Raw genomic sequence first — 23,028 nt, 5'->3', positions numbered from 1 at the left:
ATACAAACACCAATCCAGACATGTATACAAATAGAATCAGACACACAAACAGAGAAAGAAAGACACTTTAGACATTCAAACCAACAAAGACAAATTCTTGGACTTGCAAACACCAACCCAGACATGCAAACAAATAGAATCAGACACACAAACAGAGAAAGACATACACTTTAGACATACAAAACAACAAAGACAAATTCTTGGACTTGCAAACACAAACCCAAACATGCAAACAAATAGAATCAGACACACACACAGAGACAGACAGATACTTTAGACATTCAAACCAACAAACCCAAATACTTGGACTTGCAAACACCAACCCAGACATGCAAAAAAATAGAATCAGACACAGAAACAGAGAAAGACAGACACTTTAGACATTCAAACCAACAAAGACAAATTCTCGGACTTGCAAACACCAACCCAGACATGCAAACAAATAGAATCAGACACACAAATAGAGAAATTCAGACAGTTTAGACATTCAAACCAACATAGACAAATACTTGGACTTGCAAACACCAACGCAGACATGCAAACAAGTAGAATCAGACACACAAACAAAGAAAGACAGACACTTTAGACATTCAAACCAACAAAGACAAATTCTCGGACTTGCAAACACCAACCCAAACATGCAAATAAATCGAATCAAACAAACAAACAGAGAAAGACAGATACTTTAGACATTCAAACGAATAAATATAAATACTTGGACTTGCAAACACCAACCCAGACATGCAAACAAATAGAATCAGACAAAGGAACAGAGAAAGACAGACACTTTAGACATTCAAACCAACAAAGACAAATGATTGGACTTGCAAACATCAGTCGAGACATGCAAACAAATAGAATCAGACACACAAACAGAGAAAGACAAACACTTTAGATATTCAAACCAACAAAGACAAAGTCTCAGACTTGAAAACATCAACCCAGACATGCAAACGAATAGAATCAGACACACAAACAGAGAAAGACAGACAGTTTAGACATTCAAAATAACAAATACAAATACTTGGACTTGCAAACACCAGCCCAGACATGCAAACAAGTAGAATCAGACACACAAACAGAGAAAGACAGACACTTTACACATTCAAACCAACAAAGACAAATTTTCGGACTTGCAAACACCAGCCCAGACATGCGATTAAATAGAATCAGACACAAAAACAGAGAAAGACAGACACTTTAGACATTCAAAGCAACAAAGACAAATACTTGGACTTGCAAACACCAACCCGGACATGCAAACAAAAAGAATCAGACATGTAAACAGAGAAAGACAGGCACTTTATACATTCAAACCATCAAAGACAAATTTTTGGACTTGCAAACATCAGCCCAGGCCTTCCCCTTGAGGTAGATCCCGTTTATTTTCGATTCTGAGTATTTTTGGTTTTCCTTCCAAAATTGACCCCCCCCTCCCTTGCCCCTGCCCTCAGAAATGGGGGAATGAAGGGCCTCTGAGCCTTCCCCTTGAGGCAGATCCCATTTATTTTCGATTCCGAGTTTTTTTGGTTTTCCGTCCAAAATTTACCCCCCTCCTCTGTCCTCAAAAATGGATGAAGGAGGGGCCTCTGAGCCTTGCCCTTAAGGCAGATCCCTTTTATTTTTGATTATTAGTATTTTTGTTTTTACCTCCAAAATTGACCTCCCCTCCCCATGCCCTCAGAAATGGGGGAACGGAGGGCCACTGAGCCTTCCCCTTGAGGCAGATCTAATTTATTTTCAATTCTGAGTATTTTTGGTTTTCCCTCCAAAATTGACCCCCCCCCGCCCCTGCCCTCAGAAATGGGGGAACGAAGGGCCTCTGAGCCTTCCCCTTGAGTCAGATCCCGTTTATGTTCCATTCTGTGTATTTTTGATTTCCCCTCTCACATTGATCCCCCCCTCCTCTGCCCTCAAAAATGGTGAAACGAAAGACCACTGGACCTTCCCCTTGAGGCAGATCCCATTTATTTTTGATTCCGAGTATTTTCTTTTTTCCATCCAAAATTGACCTCCCCGCCCCTGCCTTCAGACATGGGGGAACGAAGGGAACGTTAGATCCTATTTTAAATTTACAATACTTACCAAACATCACTTGTGTATTATACAGGCCACATTGGAGAGGTAAAGCTAGGTCAAGTCACAATGTCATTCTATCGTCGTTAGCCATTTTCATAGACTGATGTTGTTTCAAATTTATAACAAATTACCTGAGTTAACAAATCCTTCAGGGTTACCTTAACTGCTAATCAGTTTAATTCTTTTTTTCTCCACCTTGATACGATCCGATCACTAATTAGAATCATTCACACTCCTATTATTCAAAACATTAATTAATATCGTTCATAATGTCCAATTTGCGAATTCCTTATCTATTCTACTCTTTGAAAGAGTTATTAAACTGTGAAATAATACAACACGACAGTCTATTACATAGCCAAAATATTTGAATTCTTTTTATTCAAATCCAATCACCTATCAAGTTATCAAAAAATATTTGAATATATTAAGTTATAGGCAATACTGGTTTAGAAAAACTAGAATAGTGACATAATTTCACTTTATCGACCCTCAAATTCCATTTAGGTTGCCGTGACCAGAAGTATAATGCTATGTGAGAGGATACTCACTCTCTTTGAAAAGGTGTAGAGGCGTACGCAAATAACATAAAGATTGCTATATGTGTAAGCAAAGTATAAGTTAACATACTACTAAGGGTCACTGCTAGTCAGAAAAAAAAACTTTCAAAAAAATATTTGAATCAAATGTTCATACATATACATAAATAAAACCTCGAAAAATGAATAAACACGTATTAATTAATGGCTAAAAAGATAATAGTACACAACTGACAAAACAGGTAATTAAGCCAAAGTTATTATTTAATTCTAAGAGGGTAGGAGGAGAGTCGCTTACTTCTCACTTATTTAAGGGGGGTTGTGACCAGGGCCGTATCCTGGATTTGTGTTCGAAGGAATGTATTTTTTTGGGAAAGGGTTACAGAAAAAACTTTAAAAACACATTGAAAATTTGCTTATAAGCTTTTTTGTTCCGTTTTTACGAGTCAGACAAACATTTCGGAGGGATGGGATCGAATTCCCCCCCCCCCACCGGGATCCGGCAGTGGTTGTGACGCTATCAAACGTAGAGCAACGATGATCTGTGAGTACACAGATAAGCAGATGACTTCTTCCAAGATTGATGAGAAAGACCTTGCCTCAGTCTTAGAGACATTTCAAGAAAAGCATAAAAGCTTGTGCAAATCTAGATTCATTAGGCCCAAAATTTACCTTATTTTTCTCTTGTTTCGAAAGCAGTTTTGGCTCCGAGTACATATATTTTTTTGCTTTTTTCGTATGAAGGCCCCGAGAAACAAAATCAGAAAAACAAATTTTTTTACGAGTTAAAAAAAAAAACTATTCAAAATAAATTCAGCGCTGATAACGGATCTTTTAAAATTGATTCTTATCTACCCAAGAATTAGTGCCAAAATGAACAAATAGCTAACTGGTAGTAGGTAATGAAGTGATACTTAGTATTTAATTTAAAAATATATTGAGTTGTCTGTTGCTTAATAAGTAAGATTGGCAAAGTTGTCTCCTTCGTAAAGAGAAAGATCCATTCATCATTAACATATGGATCAACGCTCCACCACAATAGACGGCAAAAGACAAAATTCATTTGGCTCCAGGGCACCATTAAAAAATTTTCTGGGGAGGAGGGGGGGATGCATGGGTTTGGAACAATGCTTGTGTCGCAAAATAACTGCATTTCGTTTAGTAGAGATGACCCTATAACTCCTACGAGAACACCATATATGGGCATAGAGTCATTAGGGAGAATGATTGCCTAATCGGTCAATGACCTCTTTCTCCAGGTGTGTTTTTGGCACGCCCTCAGCGAATGTTGTTGTTATTGTTTTGAACAGAGTCATTAGAGAGAGCACGTGGTTAATGGGGTCAATGTTATTGTTGTTCGAAGCAAAGTTAATGACATTTCCTTCATGTTCGAGCCAGATGTTATGATCCGGAAATAGTATTTGTTATTGTTATTTGAGCCAGATGTTATGATCCAGAAATAGTATTTGTTGTTGTTTCTGAGCCAAACGTTACGAGTTCCCGGGAAACAGTTAATTAATGTCTGACAGATGACGTCAAGTTAATTAATGTCCTTGCATTTCCAAAGAGAATTGTCACCGAGAAACAGTTAGATCACACATGATGTCATTATTGATTGATTGACACAAAAGGGGAATTAATTTGTTGTTCTATAGAGAATTGATTCATGAAAGGGGAATTAATTTGTTGTTCTATAGAGAATTGATTCACGAAAGGGAAATTAATTTGTTGTTTCTAACAAGAGAATCGTTTCCGAGCAGACGTATTGATCTTAGCGCGCGAAAAGGTTTCCAAATAATTTGAAATGCATTGGCGCAGAGATGCCAATAACAAAGGAACATGCCGAAATTCCGTTTAGGGTTAATTTTGGCGAAACCGTTTTAGCTATTTTATGGAACTATTTCGGCGAAACAGATAGAGACATTTTAAAAGAAGATTTTTGAAGAGATTTTAGAAGAGAATTTAAAGGTGAAACTCTGTGGTCGTTATAATACACAAGTTTCATTTGAATAGTGTTGTGAGGTCCTCTAACCCAACCCCAAAGGGTTCCAATCCTCCTACCCCCACCCCGAAGGAAGCCCCCGGTCCTCAAAAGCCCCCCAAGCTCCCAAAGGCCCTCCACCGGTCCCCAAATGTCCCCCAGGCCCCCAACTGTCCCCCCGGACCCTCAAAGGCCCCCCAAGCTCCCAAAGGGCCACCGGCGCCCCCAAAGGCCCACCCAGACCCCCAAAGACCATCTCCGGGCCCCCAAAGGCCCATCGAGCTCCCAAAGGACCAACGGGGTCCCAAAGGTCCTCCACCGGCCCCCAACTGCCCCAAATGCCCTCCCATCGTCCTCAAAGGTCCCCCGAGCTCCCAAAGGGCCACCGGCGCCCCAAAGGCCCTCCACCGGTCCCCAAATGTCCCCCAGGCCCCCAAAAGCCCACCCAGACCCCCAAAGGCCATCCCCGGACCTCCAAGGCCCACCCCCCGTCCCCCAAGGTCCCCCCCAGCCTCCCAATGACCACCCGTCCTCAAGGGACCCACAGACCCTCAAAGGCTCTCCCCCAGCCCCCGTCGTTTGTTGATGTGAGTTGTCTGAAACCGATGATTTGGGATGTGTAGTTTGCTATTTCAGGCTTTTCTGAGCTAAGGTTTTCTAGTATTTCGTAGGTGAATGTTGTCTGAAACCAATACTTTGGGATGAGTAGTTTGCTATTTCAGGCTTTTATGAGCTAGGTTTATTAGCCTTTCGTTGGTGTGTGTTGAGTGAAACTTATGATTTGGGATATGTAGTATGCTTTTTTGACTTTTCTGAGTTGGATATCTTAGTCTTTCATAGGTGTGTGATGTCTGAAACCTATGATTTGGGATGTGTAGTTTGATATTTTCGACTTTTCTGAGCTGGATTTCTTAGCCTTTCATAGGTATGCGTTGTCAGAAAATTATGATTTGGGATGTATAGTTTGCTATTTCAGGCTTTTCTGAGCTAAGGTTTTCTAGTATTTCGTAGGTGAATGTTGTCTGAAACCAATAGTTTGGGATGAATAGTTTGCTATTTTTGACTTTTCTGAGCTAGGTTTCTTAGTCTTTCGTTGGTGTGTGTTGACTGAAACCGATGAGTTGGGATATGTAGTTTGCTATTTTTGACTTTTCTGAGCTGGATTTCTAAGACTATCATATGTGAGTTTTCTCTGAAAAATAACATGTGTGAGGGGTGTATTTATAATTTATACTTTTCTGAGCTCGATTTCTGAGACTTTCATAGGTGTTTGTTGTCTGAAACCTATAGTTTGGGATGACTAGTTTGCTATTTTTGACTTTTCTGAGCTAGGTTTCTTAGCCGTTCATAGGTGAGTGTTGTCTGAAACCTATGATTTGGGATATGTAATTTGGTATTTCCGACTTTTCATTCCAGGATTTATTTGTCTATCGTTGGTGTGTGTTGTCTGATACCTCTGATTTGGGTTGTGTGGGGTTTTCTTCTTTTGACTTTTCTGAGCTAGATTTCTTAGCCATTCGTAGGTGTGTGTTGACTGAAACCTATGATTTGGGATGGTTAATTTGATATTTTTGACTTTTCTGAGCTAGATTTCTTAGCCTATCATATGTGTGCTCTTTCGGAAAATTATGATTTGGGAGGTATAGTTTGCTTTTTTGGACTTTTCAGAGCTAGGATTCTTAGTCACTCATAGGTGTTTGTTGTCTGAAACTTCGAGTTTGGGATGAGTAGTTGGCTATTTCAGACTTTTCTGAGCTATGGTTTCTTAGTATTTCGTAGGTGAATGCTGTCTGAAACTTATGATTTGGGATATGTAAATTACTATTTCGGGCTTTTCTGAGTTGGATTTCTTAGTCTTTCATAGGTGTGTGATGTCTGAAACCTATGATTTGGGATGTGTAGTTTGCTATTTTCAACTTTTCTGAGCTTGGTTTCTTAGCCTTTCATAGGTTTGTATTGTCAGAAAATTATGATTTGGGATGTGTAGTTTGCTATTTCAGGCTTTTCTGAGCTAAGGTTTCTTAGCCTTTCATAGGTGTGTCCTTTCATAAAATTATGATTTGGGAGGTGTAGTTTGCTTTTTGGACTTTTAAGAGCTAGGATTCTTAGTCACTCATAGGTGTTTGTTGTCTGAAACTTCGAGTTTGGGATGAGTAGTTGTCTATTTCAGACTTTTCTGAGCTAAGGTTTCTTAGTATTTCGTAGGTGAATGCTGTCTGAAACTTATGATATGGGATATGTAAATTACTATTTCGGGCTTTTCTGAGTTGGATTTCTTAGTCTTTGATAGGTGTGTGATGTCTGAAACCTATGATTTGGGATGTGTAGTTTGCTATTTTCGACTTTTAGGAGCTAGGTTTCTAAGCCTTTCATAGGTATGTGTTGTCAGAAAATTATGATTTGGGATGTGTAGTTTGCTATTTCAGGCTTTTCTGAGCTAAGGTTTTCTAGTATTTCGTAGGTGAATGTTGTCTGAAACCTATAGTTTGGGATGTGTGAATTGCTATTTCAGGCTTTTCTGAGTTGGATTTCTTAGTCTTTCATAGGTGTGTGTTGTCTGAAACCTATGATTTGGGAAACGTAGTTTGCTATTTTTGACTTTTCTGAGCTGGATTTATTAGCCTTTCCTAGGTGTGTGTTGACTGAAACCTATGATTGGGATGTGTGGTTTGCTATTTTTGTCTTTTCTGAGCTAGGTTTCTTAGTCTTTCGTTGGTGTGTGTTGACTGAAACCTATGATTTGGTATACGTAGTTTGCTATTTTTGACTTTTCTGAGATGGATTTATTAGCCTTTCCTAGGTGTGTGTTGACTGAAACCTATGATTGGGATGTGTGGTTTGCTATTTTTTGTCTTTTCTGAGCTAGATTTCATAACCGTTCATAGGTGTGTGTTGTCTGAAACATATGATTTGGGATGTGTAGTTTGCTGTTTGAACTTTTCAGAGCTATGTTTCTTAGTCCGTCATAGGCGTTTGTTGTCTGAAACTTCTAGTTTGGGATGATTAGTTTAGCTATTTCAGGCTTTTATGTGCTAAGGTGTCTTAGTCTTTCATATGTGAATGATGTCTGAAACCTATGATTTGGGATATGTAAATTACTATTTCGGGCTTTTCTGAGTGGGATTTCTTAGTCTTTCATAGGTGTGTGTTGTCTGAAACCTATGATTTGGGATGGGTGGATTGCTACTTTTGACTTTTCTGAGCTGAATTTCTTAGCCTTTCATAGGTGTTTGTTGTCTGGAACCTATAGTTTGGGATGACTAGTTTGCTATTTTTGACTTTTCTGAGCTAGGTTTCTTAGCCGTTCTTAGGTGAGTGTTGTCTGAAACCTAGGATTTGGGATATGTAAATTACTATTTCGGGCTTTTCTAAGCTAGATTTCTTAGTCTTTCATAGGTATGTATTGTCTGAAACCTATGATTTGGGATGTATGGGTTGCTATTTTTTGACTTTTCCGAGCTGGATTTCTTAGCCGTTCATAGGTGAGTGCTGTCTGAAACTTGTGATTTGAGATGGTTAATTTGCTATTTCCGGCTTTTATTAGCTAGGTTTCATAGCCATTCATGGGTGTGTGTTGTCAGAAAATTACGATTTGGGGTGTGTAGTTTGCTATTTGAACTTTTCAGAGCTAGGATTCTTAGTCCATCATTGGTGTTTGTTGTCTGAAACCAATAGTTTGGGATGTCTAGTTTGCTATTTCAGGCTTGTTCATTTTGAATTTCTGTCATGAAATGCAAGAGTTGGAAAATTAGGGTCTTAGTCCACCAGCTCAGTATTAGGATCCCAGTCCACCAGCCTAAACGGTGGAAATTCACTAGCTCAGAATTGGGGTCTTAGTCCACCAGCCTGAATGGTGGAAATCCACGAGCTCAATATTGGGGTCTCAGTCGACCAGCCTGAATGGTGGAAATTCACTAACTCAGAATTAGGGTCTTAGTCCACCAGCCAGAATGGTGGAAATTCACTAGCTCAGAATTGGGGTCTTAGTCCACCAGCCTGAATGGTTGAAATTCACATTAGACGACACAAAAACTTACACACACACAAAAACTTACACACACTCACAAAAACTTACACACACACACAAAAACTTACACACACACACACATGAAAAATTACACACACACACAAAAACTAACACAAACACTATGAAACTAACACACACACACACACACAAAAACTTACACACACACACACACAAACTTACACAAGCACAATAAAACAAACAATAACACAAAAACTAACATTCACACAAAAACTTACACACACACACACACACACAAACAAAACTTACACACACACAAACACGAAAACTTACACACACACACAAAAACATACACACAAACAAAAACTTACACACACACACACACACTCACACAAAAAATTACAAATTAACACAAAAAAACTCACACACACATTCACAAAAACTTACACACACACACACACACACACAGACTTACACACACACACACGAAAACTTACACACACACGCCAAAACTAACACACACAAAAACTAACACGCACACACACAAACACACACACACACAAAAACTAACACATTCACGCTAAAGCTAACATTCTCACTAAAACTTACATGCACACCAAAAATGACACACACACACACACCCACACAAAACTTACACACACAAACACACGAAAACTCAAACACACACCCGCAAAAACATACACCCACACAAAAACATACACACACACACACACACACACACAAAAACATACAAATTAACACAAAAACACACTCACACAAAAACTCAAAAAAAAAAAAAAACACAAACAAATAAAAAAAACTTAAACACACACACACTAACACTTACACACACACGCAAAAACTTACACACACAAAAAAACTTACACATGCAAAAGATAACTTACACACACACACACTAAAACTTACACACACACAACAAAACTTACACACACACACACACACAAACAAACACACACACACACAAACACAAACTTACACACACACACACACACACACAAAAACTTACACATGCACACGAAAACTTACATGCACACAAAAACTTACATGCACACAAAAACTTACACACACACACACACACACACACACACACACACACACACAGAAAACTCACACACACACGCCAAAACTTACACACACACACAAAACTTACACACACACACACACACACACACACACACACACACACACACACACACAAAAACTTACACACACACGCACAAAAACTTACACACACACACACACACACACACACACACACACAAAAATTCCACAAACACACACAAAAATTACACACACACAAAAACTTACACACACACACACACAAACACACACACACACACACACACACACAAAAACTTACACACACACACACACACACACACACACACACACACACACACACACAAACTTACACAAACAAAAAACCATAATATCTACAAACGTAAAAGCTTAGAGACACAAAAACTTACACACACACACAAAAACTTACACCCACACGCAAAAACTTACATGAAAGAAAAAAATAAAAAGTGCACCACAACATACACACACACACAAAAACATACACACACGAACACACACTTACACACACACACACAAACACTTACACACACACACACGAACTAATCATCCCACTAGAACACAAATAAAAAATCTAAAACAATCTTACACACACACACACACACACACACACACACACACAAAAACTTACACATGCAAACTAACAATAACAATCACCCAAAAACTGATACACACACACACGAAAACTTACACACACACGACAATACTAACACTCACAAAAGCTTAGACGCACAAAAACTTACACACACACACACACAAAAACTTACACACACACTCAAAAACTTACACACACACACACACACAAAAACTAACACACACACAAACTAACACACACACACACACACACAAACTAACACACACACGCAAAACTTACACACACACACACACACAAACTTACACACACACACGAAAACATACACACACACAAAAACTAACACACACGCACAAACTCACACACACACACAAAAACTTACACACACACACACGAAAACTTATGCATACACACACGAAAACTACCATATCACAGTTACATTGTATTAATTTTTCAAATTTCATTTTGAATTTCTATCGTGAAATGCAAGAGTTGGAATATTTCAGTAGTGACTTGCTGTGCTTTACCTTCTCACAGTTACATTCTCTTGATTTTTCGAAGTTCATTTTGAATTTCTGTCATGAAATGCAAGAGTTGGAAAATTGGGTCTTAGTCCACCAGCTCAGTATTGGACCTAGTCCACCAGCCTGAACGCTGGAAATTCACTAGCTCAGAATTGGGGTCATAGCCCACCAGCCTGAATGGTGGAAATCCACTAGCTCACTATTGGGGTCTCAGTCCACCAGCCTGAATGGTGGAAATTCACTAGCTCAGAATTCGGGTCATAGTCCACCAGCCTGAATGGTGGAAATTCACTAGCTCAGAATTGGGGTCTTAGTCCACCAACCTGAATGGGTGAAATTCACATTAGACGAGGTTACGTGCACACACACACAGAGAGAGACGACTAACACACAGGACAACACACACACAAAGAGACGACACCTAACCTTTCCGGCGAGTATGGCTAGGTTAGGTTAGGCTAGATTAAGTTAGGTTAGGTTAGCTAGGTTAGGTTAGCCCACGTACGCTTCACTTAGGTTAGCTTAGGTTAGGTGAGAGACAGGCAAAAGTTAGGTGTATGACTAGGTTAGGTCAGGTTAGATTAAGTTAGGTTAGGTTAAGTTAGGTGAGGCTAGGTGCGCCTCAGTCCGTGCGCCTAAGAAGGCTAACCTAGCCTAACCTAACCTAACCTAACCTAACCTAACCTAACTTAACCTAACCTAATTTAATCTAACCTAACCTAATCATACACCTAACTTTTTGCCTGTCTCTCACCTAACCTAAGCTAACCTAAGTGAAGCGTACGTGGGCTAACCTAACCTAACTTAACCTAACCTAACTTAATCTAGCCTAACCTAACCTAACCATACTTGCCGGAAAAGGTTAGGTGTCGTCTCTTTGTGTGTGTGTTGTCCCTGTGTGTTAGTCGTCTCTCTCTGTGTGTGTGTGCGCACGTAACCTCGTCTAATGTGAATTTCGCCCATTCAGGTTGGTGGACTAAGACCCCAATTCTGAGCAAGTGAATTTCCACCATTCAGGCTGGTGGACTATGACCCTAATTCTGAGCTAGTGAATTTCCACCATTCAGGCTGGTGGACTGAGACCCCAATATTGAGCTAGTGGATTTCCACCATTCAGGCTGGTGGGCTATGACCCCAATTCTGAGCTAGTGAATTTCCAGCGTTCAGGCTGGTGGACCGGGTCCCCAATACTGAGCTGGTGGACGAAGACCCCAATTTTCCAACTCTTGCATTCCATGACAGAAATTCAAAATGAACTTCGAAAAATCAAGAGAATGTAACTGTGAGAAGGTAAAGCACTGCAAGTCACTACTGAAATATTCCAACTCTTGCATTTCACGATAGAAATTCAAAATATAATTTGAAAAAATAAGACAATGTAACTGTGATCTGGTAGTTTTCGTGTGTGTGCCTCAGTTTTCGGGTGTGTGTGTGGGTATGTTTTTGTGCGTTTGTGGAATTGTTTGTGGGTGTGTAAGGGTTTGTGGGTGTGTGTAAGTTTGTGTGTGTGAGTATTTTTTCGTGTGTGTGTGTAAGTTTTTGTGTGTGTGTGTGTAAGTTTGTGAATGTGGGTGTAAGTTTTTGTGTGTGTGTGTGTGTGTTTGTAAGTTTTTGTGTGTTTTAGTGTTTGTGTGTGTGTGTTTGTAAGTTTTTGAGTGTGTGTGTTAGTTTTTGTGTTTGTGTGTTTGTAAGTTTTTGTGTGTCTAAGCTCTTGTGTGTGTAATTTTTGACGTGTGTGTGTAAGTTTTCGTGTGTGTGTGTTTAAGTTTTTGTGTGCATGTAAGTTTTAGTGTGATTGTGTAAGTTTTTGTGTGTGTGTGTGTGTGTGTGTGTGTAAGTTTTTGTGTGTGTGTGATATTTTTGGTGTGTGTGTGTGATTTTTCGTGTGTGTGTGTGTAATTTTTTTTGTGTGTGTGTGTAAGTTTTTGTGAGTGTGTGTAAGTTTTTGTGTGTGTGTGTAAGTTTTTGTGTGGATGTTAGTTTTTGTGTGCATGTAAGTTTTTGCGTGTGGGTGTAAGTTTGTGTGTGTGTGTAAGTTTTTGTGTGTCTAAGCTTTTGCGTGTGGATATAAGTTTTTTGTATGTTTGTGTAAGTTTTTGTGTGTTTTTGTGTGTGTGTTTTTTTTTTTTTTTTTGTTTGTTTTTTTTTGTGATTTTTTGTGTGTGTTTATTTTTTTTTGTTATTGTGTTTGTTGGTGTGTGTGTATTTTTTTGTGTTTTTTTAAGTTTTTTTGTGTGTCTTTGTAGGTTTGTATGTTTATGTGTGTGTGTGGAAGTTTTTGTGTGTGTGTGTGTGGAGTTTGTGTGTGTGTGTGTGTGTGTTTGTTTTTGTGCGTGTGTGTGTGAGTTTTTTTGTGTTCATGTGTAAGTTTTGTGTGTGTGTGTGTGTGTGTGTGTGTGTATTTGTTTGTGTGTGTGTAAGTTTTGGCGTGTGTGTGTGAGTTTTCGTGTGTGTGTGTGTGTGTGTAAGTTTTGTGTGTGTGTGTGTGTGTAAGTTTTTGTGTGCATGTAAGTTTTTGTGTGTATGTAAGTTTTCGTGTGAATGTGTTAGTTTTTGTGTGTGTGTGTGTGTGTGTGTAAGTTTGTGTGTGTGTGTGTGTGTTAGTTTGTGTGTGTGTGTGTGTGTAAGTTTTTAGGTGTGTGTGTTATTTTTCGTGTGTGTGTGTGTAAGTTTTCGTGTGCATGTGTAAGTTTTTGCGTGTGTGTAAGTTTTGGCGTGTGTGTGTAAGTTTTCGTGTGTGTGTGTGTAAGTTTTGTGTATGTGTGTGTGTGTGTAAGTTTTTGTGCGTGTGTGTGTGTGAGTTTTTTTGTGTTCATGTGTCAGTTTGTGTGTGTGTGTGTGTGTGTGTGTGTAAGTTTTTTTGTGTGTGTCAGTTTTTGAGTGTGTGTGTGTGTTTTTTAGTTTGTGTGTTTGTTTTAGTTTTGTGTGTGTGTGTGTGTGTGTTAGTTTTTGTGTGCATGTAAGTTTTTGTGTGCTTGTAAGTTTTCGCGTGCATGTGTAAGTTTTGTGTGTGTGTGTGTGTGTGTGTGCGTGTAAGTTTTTGTGTGTGTAAGTTTTGGCGTGTGTGTGTAAGTTTTAGTGGGTGTGTGTGTAAGTTTGTTTGTGTTTGTGAGTGTGTTTATGTTTTTGTGAATGTGTGTGTGAGTTTTTTTTTGTTTTCATGTTTTTTTTTTTGTGTGCGTGTGTGTGTGTGTGTGTGTTAGTTTTTGTGTGTGTGTGTATGTATCTTTTTGTGTGTGTTTGTGTTCGTGTTTGTGTGTTTGTAAGTTTGTTTGTGTGTGTGTGTGTGTGTGTGAGTTTTTGTTTGCATGTAAGTTTTTTTTTGAATGTTATTTTTAGTGTGATTGTGTAAGTTTGTGTGTGTGTGTGTGTAAGTTTTTGTGTGTGTGTGTGTGTGTTAGTTTTATAGTGTTTGTGTGAGTTTTTGTGTGTGTGTGTTAGTTTTCATGTGTGTGTGTGTGTGTAAGTTTTTGTGTGTGTGTGTAAGTTTTTGTGAGTGTGTGTAAGTTTTTGTGTGTGTGTAAGTTTTTGTGTCGTCTAATGTGAATTTCAACCATTCAGGCTGGTGGACTAAGACCCCAATTCTGAGCTAGTGAATTTACACCATTCAGGCTGGTGGACTAAGACCCTAATTCTGAGATAGTGAATTTCCACCATTCAGGCTGGTGGACTGAAACCCCAATATTGAGCTAGTGGATTTCCACCATTCAGGCTGGTGGACTAAGACCCCAATTCTGAGCTAGAGAATTTCCCCCGTTCAGGCTGGTGGACTGGGACCCTAATACTGAGCTGGTGGACTAAGACCCTAATTTTCCAACTCTTGCATTTCATGACAGAAATTCAAAATGAACAAGCCTGAAATAGCAAACTAGTCATCCCAAACTATTGGTTTCAGACAATAAACACCAATGATGGACTAAGAATCCTAGCTCTGAAAAGTTCAAATAGCAAACTACACACCCCAAATCGTAATTTTCTGACAACACACACCCATGAAAGGCTATGAAACCTAGCTAATAAAAGCCGGAAATAGCAAATTAACCATCTCAAATCACAAGTTTCAGACAGCACTCACCTATGAACGGCTAAGAAATCCAGCTCGGAAAAGTCAAAAAATAGCAAGCCACACATCCCAAATCATAGGTTTCAGACAACACATACCTATGAAATACTAAGAAAACTAGCTTAGAAAAGCCCGAAATAGTAATTTACATATCCCAAATCCTAGGTTTCAGACAACACTCACCTAAGAACGGCTAAGAAACCTAGCTCAGAAAAGTCAAAAATAGCAAACTAGTCATCCCAAACTATAGGTTTCAGACAACAAACACCTATGAAAGGCTAAGAAATTCAGCTCAGAAAAGTCAAAAGTAGCAATCCACCCATCCCAAATCATAGGTTTCAGACAACACACACCTAGGAAAGACTAAGAAATCCCACTCAGAAAAGCCCGAAATAGTAATTTACAGATCCCAAATCATAGGTTTCAGACATCATTCACCTATGAAAGACTAAGAAACCTTAGCTCAGAAAAGCCTGAAATAGCGAAACTAATCATCCAAAACTATAATTTTCATACAACAAACGACTATGAATGAATAATAATAAAAGATATTACATTATAAAATAGCAATCTGCACATCCCAAATCATAAGTTTCAGACAACACACACCTAGGAACGGCTAAGAAATCTAGCTCAGAAAAGACAAAAATAGCAAACCACTCATCCCAATCATAGGTTTCAGTCAACACACACCAACGAAAGACTAATAAACCCAGCTCAGAAAAGTCAAAAATAGCAAACTACGTATCCCAAATCATAGGTTTCAGTCAACACACACCAACGAAAGACTAAGAAACCTAGCTCAGAAAAGTCAAAAAAATAGCAACCCACACATCCCAAATCATAGGTTTCAGTCAACACACACCTAGGAAAGGCTAATAAATCCAGCTCAGAAAAGTCAAAAATAGCAAACTACGTATCCCAAATCATAGGTTTCAGACAACACACACCTATGAAAGACTAAGAAATCCAACTCAGAAAAGCCCGAAATAGTAATTCACACATCCCAAACTATAGGTTTCAGACAACATTCACCTACGAAATACTAGAAAACCTTAGCTCAGAAAAGACTGAAATAGCAAACTACACATCCCAAATAATAATTTTCAGACAACACATACCTATGAAAGGCAAAGAAAACTAGCTCAGAAAAGTCGAAAATAGAAAACTACACATCCCAAATCATAGGTTTCAGACATCACACACCTATGAAAGACTAAGAAATCCAACTCAGAAAAGCCCGAAATAGTAATTTACATATCCCAAATCATAAGTTTCAGACAGCATTCACCTACGAAATACTAAGAAACCATAGCTCAGAAAAGTCTGTAATAGCCAACTACTCATCCCAAACTCGAAGTTTCAGACAACAAACACCTATGAGTGACTAAGAATCCTAGCTATGAAAAGTCCAAAAAGAAAACTATACCTCCCAAATCATAATCAAACAGTTCGTGGTAACGAACTGTAAGAAGCAGCCTGGTTCAGTAGTAACCAAAAGTCCAAAAATCGGGATTTGGATACTAATAGATACATCAAAAGAAACAGATTTTTATTCTGATTTCAAATATATGTTTCCTCAAGTTTAGTCTTACCCATCAAAAGTTTAGTGCCTGAGAACATTTCGCTGATTTTCGAAAAAAGGGGGAAAGACCCCTAACAGTTATAGAACCTTAATGAAAATCACACCATCATATTCAGCGTATCAGAGAACCCTACTGTAGAGGTTTCAAGCTCCTATCTAAAAAAATGTGGAATTTTCCATTTTTTGCCAGAAGAAAGATCACGGATGCGTGTTTATTTGTTTTTTTGTTTTTTTTTTTTTTTTTTTTTTTTTTTACCAGGGGTTTTCGTATCGACCCAGTGGTAAAAGAAAATAGTGGGAGGGCAAATTTGAACGGAAAATAAAATTTCTAGTGCCCTTTTAATTGACCAAAAAAAATGGAGGGCAACTAGGCCCCTCCCACGCTCATTTTTTTCCCAAAGTCACCCGATCAAAATTTTGAGATAGCCATTTTGTTCAGCATGGTCGAAAATATGATAAAAATGTCTTTTAGGATGACTTGATCCCCCAAAGTCCCCAGGGGGAGGGCTGAAAGTTATGAACTTTACTCAATGTTAACATATAGTATTGGTTATTGGGAAGTATACAGACTTTTTCAGAGGAGATTTTTTCTGGTTGGTGGGGGAAGGAGAGGGTGGGGGGCGATATGGACGGATCTTTCCATGAAGGACGGTTTCAGGGGGGAAGGGACATTGCTATGAAGGGGGCGCCGGATTTCCCAGCATTATTAAAGAAAAATATCAGGAATTAAATAAAAAAAAAAACAAGTTTTTCAACTGATCAACTGATTGTGATTAAGAAGTCATTTTTAAAGAACTGGAAAAAAAATTCGAACTATCAAACAGTTCGTGGTAACGAACTGTAAGTAAGGAGCGACCCGGCTCAATGGTAACCGAAACTCTAAAAAACGGAATTTTGGTACAAATAGATACATCAAAAGAATCAGATTTTAATGCCGATTTCAAATATATAAATTTGCTTAAGTTTAATTGTACCCATCAAAAGTTAGGCGCTGAGAATAGTTGGCTGATTTTTGAAAAAAGGAGAAAAGACCCCCTAAAAGTTGTAGAACCTTAATGAAAATTACAGCGTCAGATTCAGCGTATCAGAGAACCCTACTGTAGAGGCTTCATGCTCCCATCTACAAAAATGTAGAATTTTGTATTTTTTGCCAGAAGAAAGATCACGGGTGCGTGTTTATTTATTTATTTTTTTTTTTTTCCCCAGGGGTGATCGTATCGACCTAGTTGTCCTAGAATATCGTGGGAGGGGTCATTGGAATGGAAATTGAAATTTCTAGTGCCCTTTTTAAGTGACCAAAAAAATGGAGGGCAACTAGGCCCCTCCCACGCTCATTTTTTTCCCAAAGTCACCTGATCAAAATTTTGAGATAGCCATTTTGTTCAGCATGTTCGAAATTATAATAAGTATGTCTTTTAGGATGACTTAATCCCCCGAAATTCCCGGGGGAGGGATGAAAGTTATGAACTTTACCCAATGTTAACATATAGTATTGGTTATTTGGAAGTATACAGACGTTTTCTGGGGAGATTTTTCCTGGTAGTGGGGGGGTGGTGGTGGGTCGGGGCTTAGGGTGGAGGATCTGTCCAGTAAGTTGGCATGGGGGAAGGGACAGTGCTATGAAGGGGACGCCGGACTTCCCAGCATTATTTAAAGCACGATAAGAAATTTAAAATAAAAAAACAACTATTTCAACTGCAACAGTAGCAACACTGAAACTTCAAACGAACAGAAAATATTACATATATGAGTGGGTTCACCCCGTAGTCAATAGCTCGCTCTTTAAGCCAAAGATTTTTTAGTAATTTCATAAGAGCTATTTATTATAACTAACGGCCTTTGTGATTAAGCGGTCATTTTTAAAGAATTGGAACAAAATTCGAATTTTCGCTTAAAGAGCAAGGTATTGACTAGGGGGCGAACCCCCTAATAAACAAATTAAAAATATATGAATATAGAAGTTCGTTATGTAAGTTAATTCGTAAGTTACGTATATTTATTACTAATAAAAACGTTCGTAAATATAATTAAACAAGTTTCGAGAAAGCCATTTAACTAAATAAAAGTAAATTAATATGGAAACTTTGTTTTAATTATTCATGTACGGTGAGCCAAGATCAAAACCTGCATTTATTCGAAAACGTTCAAAAATTAAATAAAACAAACAAGTTTTTTAAACTGAAAGTAAGGAGCGACAATAAAACTTAAAACGAACAGAAATTATTCCGTATATGAAAGGGGCTGTCTCCCCCTCAGCGCGTCGCTCTTTAGGCTAAAGTTTTACTCTGTCTCACAACTTTATTTTTTAAAACAATAAAAAACATTATCGTAAAGAGCGAGGCGTTGAGGAGCGGACAGCCCCGTTCATATACGGAATAATTTCTGTTGGTTTTAAGTTTTATTGTCGCTCCTTACTTTCAGTTTAAAAAACTTGTTTTTTTTATTTAATTTTCTGAAAGGACACACCTATGAAAGGCTAAGAAACCTTAGCTCAGAAAAGCCTGAAATAGCAAACTACACATCCCAAATCATAATTTTCTGACAACACATACCTATGAAAGGCTAAGAAACCCAGCTCAGAAAAGTTGAAAATAGCAAACTACACATCCCAAATCATAGGTTTCAGACATCACACACCTATGAGAGACTAAGAAATCCAACTCAGAAAAGCCCGAAATAGTAATTTACATATCCCAAATCATAAGTTTCAGACAGCATTCACCTACGAAATACTAAGAAACCTTAGCTCAGAAAAGTCTGAAATAGCCAACTACTCATCCCAAACTCGAAGTTTCAGACAACAAACACCTATGAGTGACTAAGAATCCTAGCTCTGAAAAGTCCAAATAGCAAACTATACCTCCCAAATCATAATTTTCCGAAAGAGCACACATCTGATAGGCTAAGAAATCTAGCTCAGAAAAGTCAAAAATATCAAATTAACCATCCCAAATCATAGGTTTCAGTCAACACACACCTAAGAATGGCTAAGAAATCCAGCTCAGACAAGTCAAAAAAATAGCAACCCACACATCCCAAATCATAGGTTTCAGACACCACACACCTACGAAAGACTAAGAAATCCGGTTATGAAAAGTCGGAAATAGCAAATTACATATCCCAAATCATAGGTTTCAGACAACACTCACCTATGAACGGCTAAGAAACCTAGCTCAGAAAAGTCAAAAATAGCAAACTAGTCATCCCAAACTATAGGTTTCAGACAACAAACACCTATGAAAGGCTAAGAAATCCAGCTCAGAAAAGTCAAAAGTAGCAATCCACCCATCCCAAATCATAGGTTTCATACAACACACACCTATGAAAGGCTAAGAAATCCAGCTCAGAAAAGTCAAAAGTAGCAAACTACATATCCCACATCATCGGTTTCAGTCAACACACACCAACGAAAGACTAAGAAACCTAGCTCAGAAAAGTCAAAAATAGCAAACTACTCATCCCAAACCATTTGTTGCACTCAACATTCACCTACTAAATACTAGAAAACCTTAGCCCAGAAAGGCCTGAAATAGCAATCTACACATCCCAAATCATAATTTTCTGACAATACACACCCACCAAAGGCGAAGAAATCAAACTCAAAAAAGTCAAAAGTATCAAACCACACATCCCAAATCATAGGTTTCAGACACCATACACCTATGAAAGACTAAGAAATCCAACTCAGAAAAGTCCAAAAAGCAAACTACATATCCCAAATCATAAGTTTCACTCAACACACACCAACGAAAAGCTAAGAAACCTAGCTCATAAAAGCCTGAAATAGCAAACTACTCATCCCAAAGTATTGGTTTCAGACAACATTCACCTACGAAATACTAGAAAACCTTAGCTCAGAAAAGCCTGAAATAGCAAACTACACATCCCAAATCAGCGGTTTCAGACAACTCACATCAACGAAAGACGGGTGCGCGGGGAGAGCCTTTGAGGGTCTGGGGGTCCCTTGTGGACGGGTGGTCCTTGGGGGGCTGGGGGGGACCTTGGGGGACGGGGGGTTGGGCTTCAAGGTCGGGGGATGGCATTTGGGGGGCGGGGTGGGCTGTGGGGGGCCGGGGGGACCTTTGGGGACCGGTGGTGGGCCTTTGGGGCACCGGTGGCCCTTTGGGAGCTCGGGGGACCTTTGGGGACGAGGGGAGGGCATTTGGGGCAGTTGGGGGCCGGTGGAGGACCTTTGGAACCCCGTTGGTCCTTTGGGAGCTCGATGGGCCTTTGGGGGGCCCGGAGATGGTCTTTGGGGGTCTGGGTGGGCCTGTGGGGGCGCCGGTGGGCCTTTGGAAGCTTGGGGGGCCTTTGAGGGTCCGGGGGGACAGTTGGGGGCCTGGGGACATTTGGGGACCGGTGGAGGGCCTTTGGGAGCTTGGGGGGCTTTTGAGGACCGGGGGCTTCCTTCGGGGTTGGGGTAGGAGGATTGGAACCCTTTGGGGTTGGGTTAGAGGACCTCACAACACTATTCAAATGAAACTTGTGTATTATAACGACCACAGAGTTTCACCTTTAAATTCTCTTCTAAAATCTCTTCAAAAATCATCTTTTAAAATGTCTCTAGCTGTTTCGCCGAAATAGTTCCATAAAATAGCTAAAACGGTTTCGCCAAAATTATCCCTAAACGGATTTTCGGAATGTTCCTTTTGTTTGGCATCTCTGCGCTAATACATTTCAAATTATTTGGAAACCTTTTCGCGCGCTAAGATCAAAACGTCTGCTCAGAAACGATTCTCTTGTTAGAAACAACAAATTAATTTCCCTTTCGTGAATCAATTCTCTTTAGAACAACAAATTAATTCCCCTTTCATGAATCAATTCTCTATAGAACAACAAATTAATTCCCCTTTTGTGTCAATCAATCAATCATGACATCATGTGTGATCTAACTGTTTCTCGGTGACAATTCTCTTTGGAAATGCAAGGACATTAATTAACTTGACGTCATCTGTCAGACATTAATTAACTGTTTCCCGGGAACTCGTTAACATTTGGCTCGGAAACAACAACAAATACTATTTCTGGATCATAACATCTGGCTCGAATAACAACAACAAATACTATTTCCGGATCATAACATCTGCCTCGAACATGAAGGAAATGTCATTAACTTTGCTTCGAACAACAACAACATTGACCCCATTAACCACGTGCTCTCTCTAATGACTCTGTTCAAAACAATAACAACAACATTCGCTGAGGGCGTGCCAAAAACACACCTGGAGAAAGAGGTCATTGACCGATTAGGCAATCATTCTCCCTAATGACTCTATGCCCATATATGGTGTTCTCGTAGGAGTTATAGGGTCATCTCTACTTGCATGGGTTTGGAACAATGCTTGTGTCGCAAAATAACTGCATTTCGTTTAATAGAATAAATTTTGAATTTTGAGAAATTTTGGAATTCCGTCAGTGAACTAGTGCCCAGGCTTGAGTTCCACCCAGTGCGGTTTTGGCCTCTCGTGTCCGGTGCAAAATCTTGATTAGCAACCCCCCCCCCTCTCCTGCCTCTCAAAAATAACAAGGCCAAATTTTAACAAAATTTTCATTTAGTAACAAAATTTGAACACACAGTATCACAAAAAAACATAAAATTAATTAAATTTGGTCCACTTACTTTTATTTTCAAGGAATGGTGATAAACACATGGGAAAAATGAGAATTTCGAATTGAATTTGCTTATACTTACTGCCAACTACGCCCTCCACTTTATTTTATTAAAAATAAAATTTAAAATTACAAAATAATTATAACCATTAGATTATTTATTATAAATTTTGTGCCCCTACAATTTCTGCGCCCGGGGTCTCCCCTGCCCCCCCCCCCACCCCAAACCGCCTCTGATCAACCCTATTATGAGCCTGAAGAGGTTCAAATTTGAAGAAAAAACGAATGACTTTCTGGCGAAGGAGTCTGTGAGTCACATGTACCCTCGGGCCTACGATTACATACCCCGTGGCTAAGATGCGGAGAGTCAATAAGGATTCCTGAATTCAAGCATCTTGTATTATTTCAAATCCTTAATTGTATACAGCCGCGGTACCGTACGCAAAACCCAACACCAACAGCGGAGGGGGGGGGGGGGGGTCCTGGGACTAGGTCCCTATAACTCCATTATCTATGACCGATTTTTTCCATATCTCCACCATAGCTTTTGAGTTATCGTGCTTGCTTTTAGAAAATCCACCCCCTCCCAAAAACTGAATTAATTTTAGCATTTTTTTTTCTCTCGTTGGTTGAAGCTTGAAATAAAATGACCTATATGAGAATCTTGTGGTTGAATGGAGGTAAATAATACACATTATTAAGCCATTTGAAAGCGTAGAGCCCAGTTTATTATTTTTATTTTAAAACAGTGTCTAGAAACAAATTCCACGCAACATCCCTAAAGATTCTAAAACAGTTATATTAAAATTGGTTGGCATGATGGTGAATAAGGAGGGTTCAAGCCAAACCAACTTTTTCATCTAAAACGTTTTAAATCTGTAATCTGGAATGTATTAAAAGTGTTTAAAAAATACAAATTTTCTTGAAATTATCTAAACATTTGACTAAATTTACGTAAAATGTTCTCTG

The sequence above is a fragment of the Artemia sp. Qi Xiang Cuo genome, chromosome 13 (assembly GCF_049724085.1).
Source record: "Artemia sp. Qi Xiang Cuo chromosome 13, ASM4972408v1, whole genome shotgun sequence".
NCBI lineage: Eukaryota > Metazoa > Arthropoda > Branchiopoda > Anostraca > Artemiidae > Artemia > Artemia sp. Qi Xiang Cuo.
The sequence above is the reverse complement of the archived record's forward strand: the minus strand, read 5'-3'. Positions refer to the sequence as shown.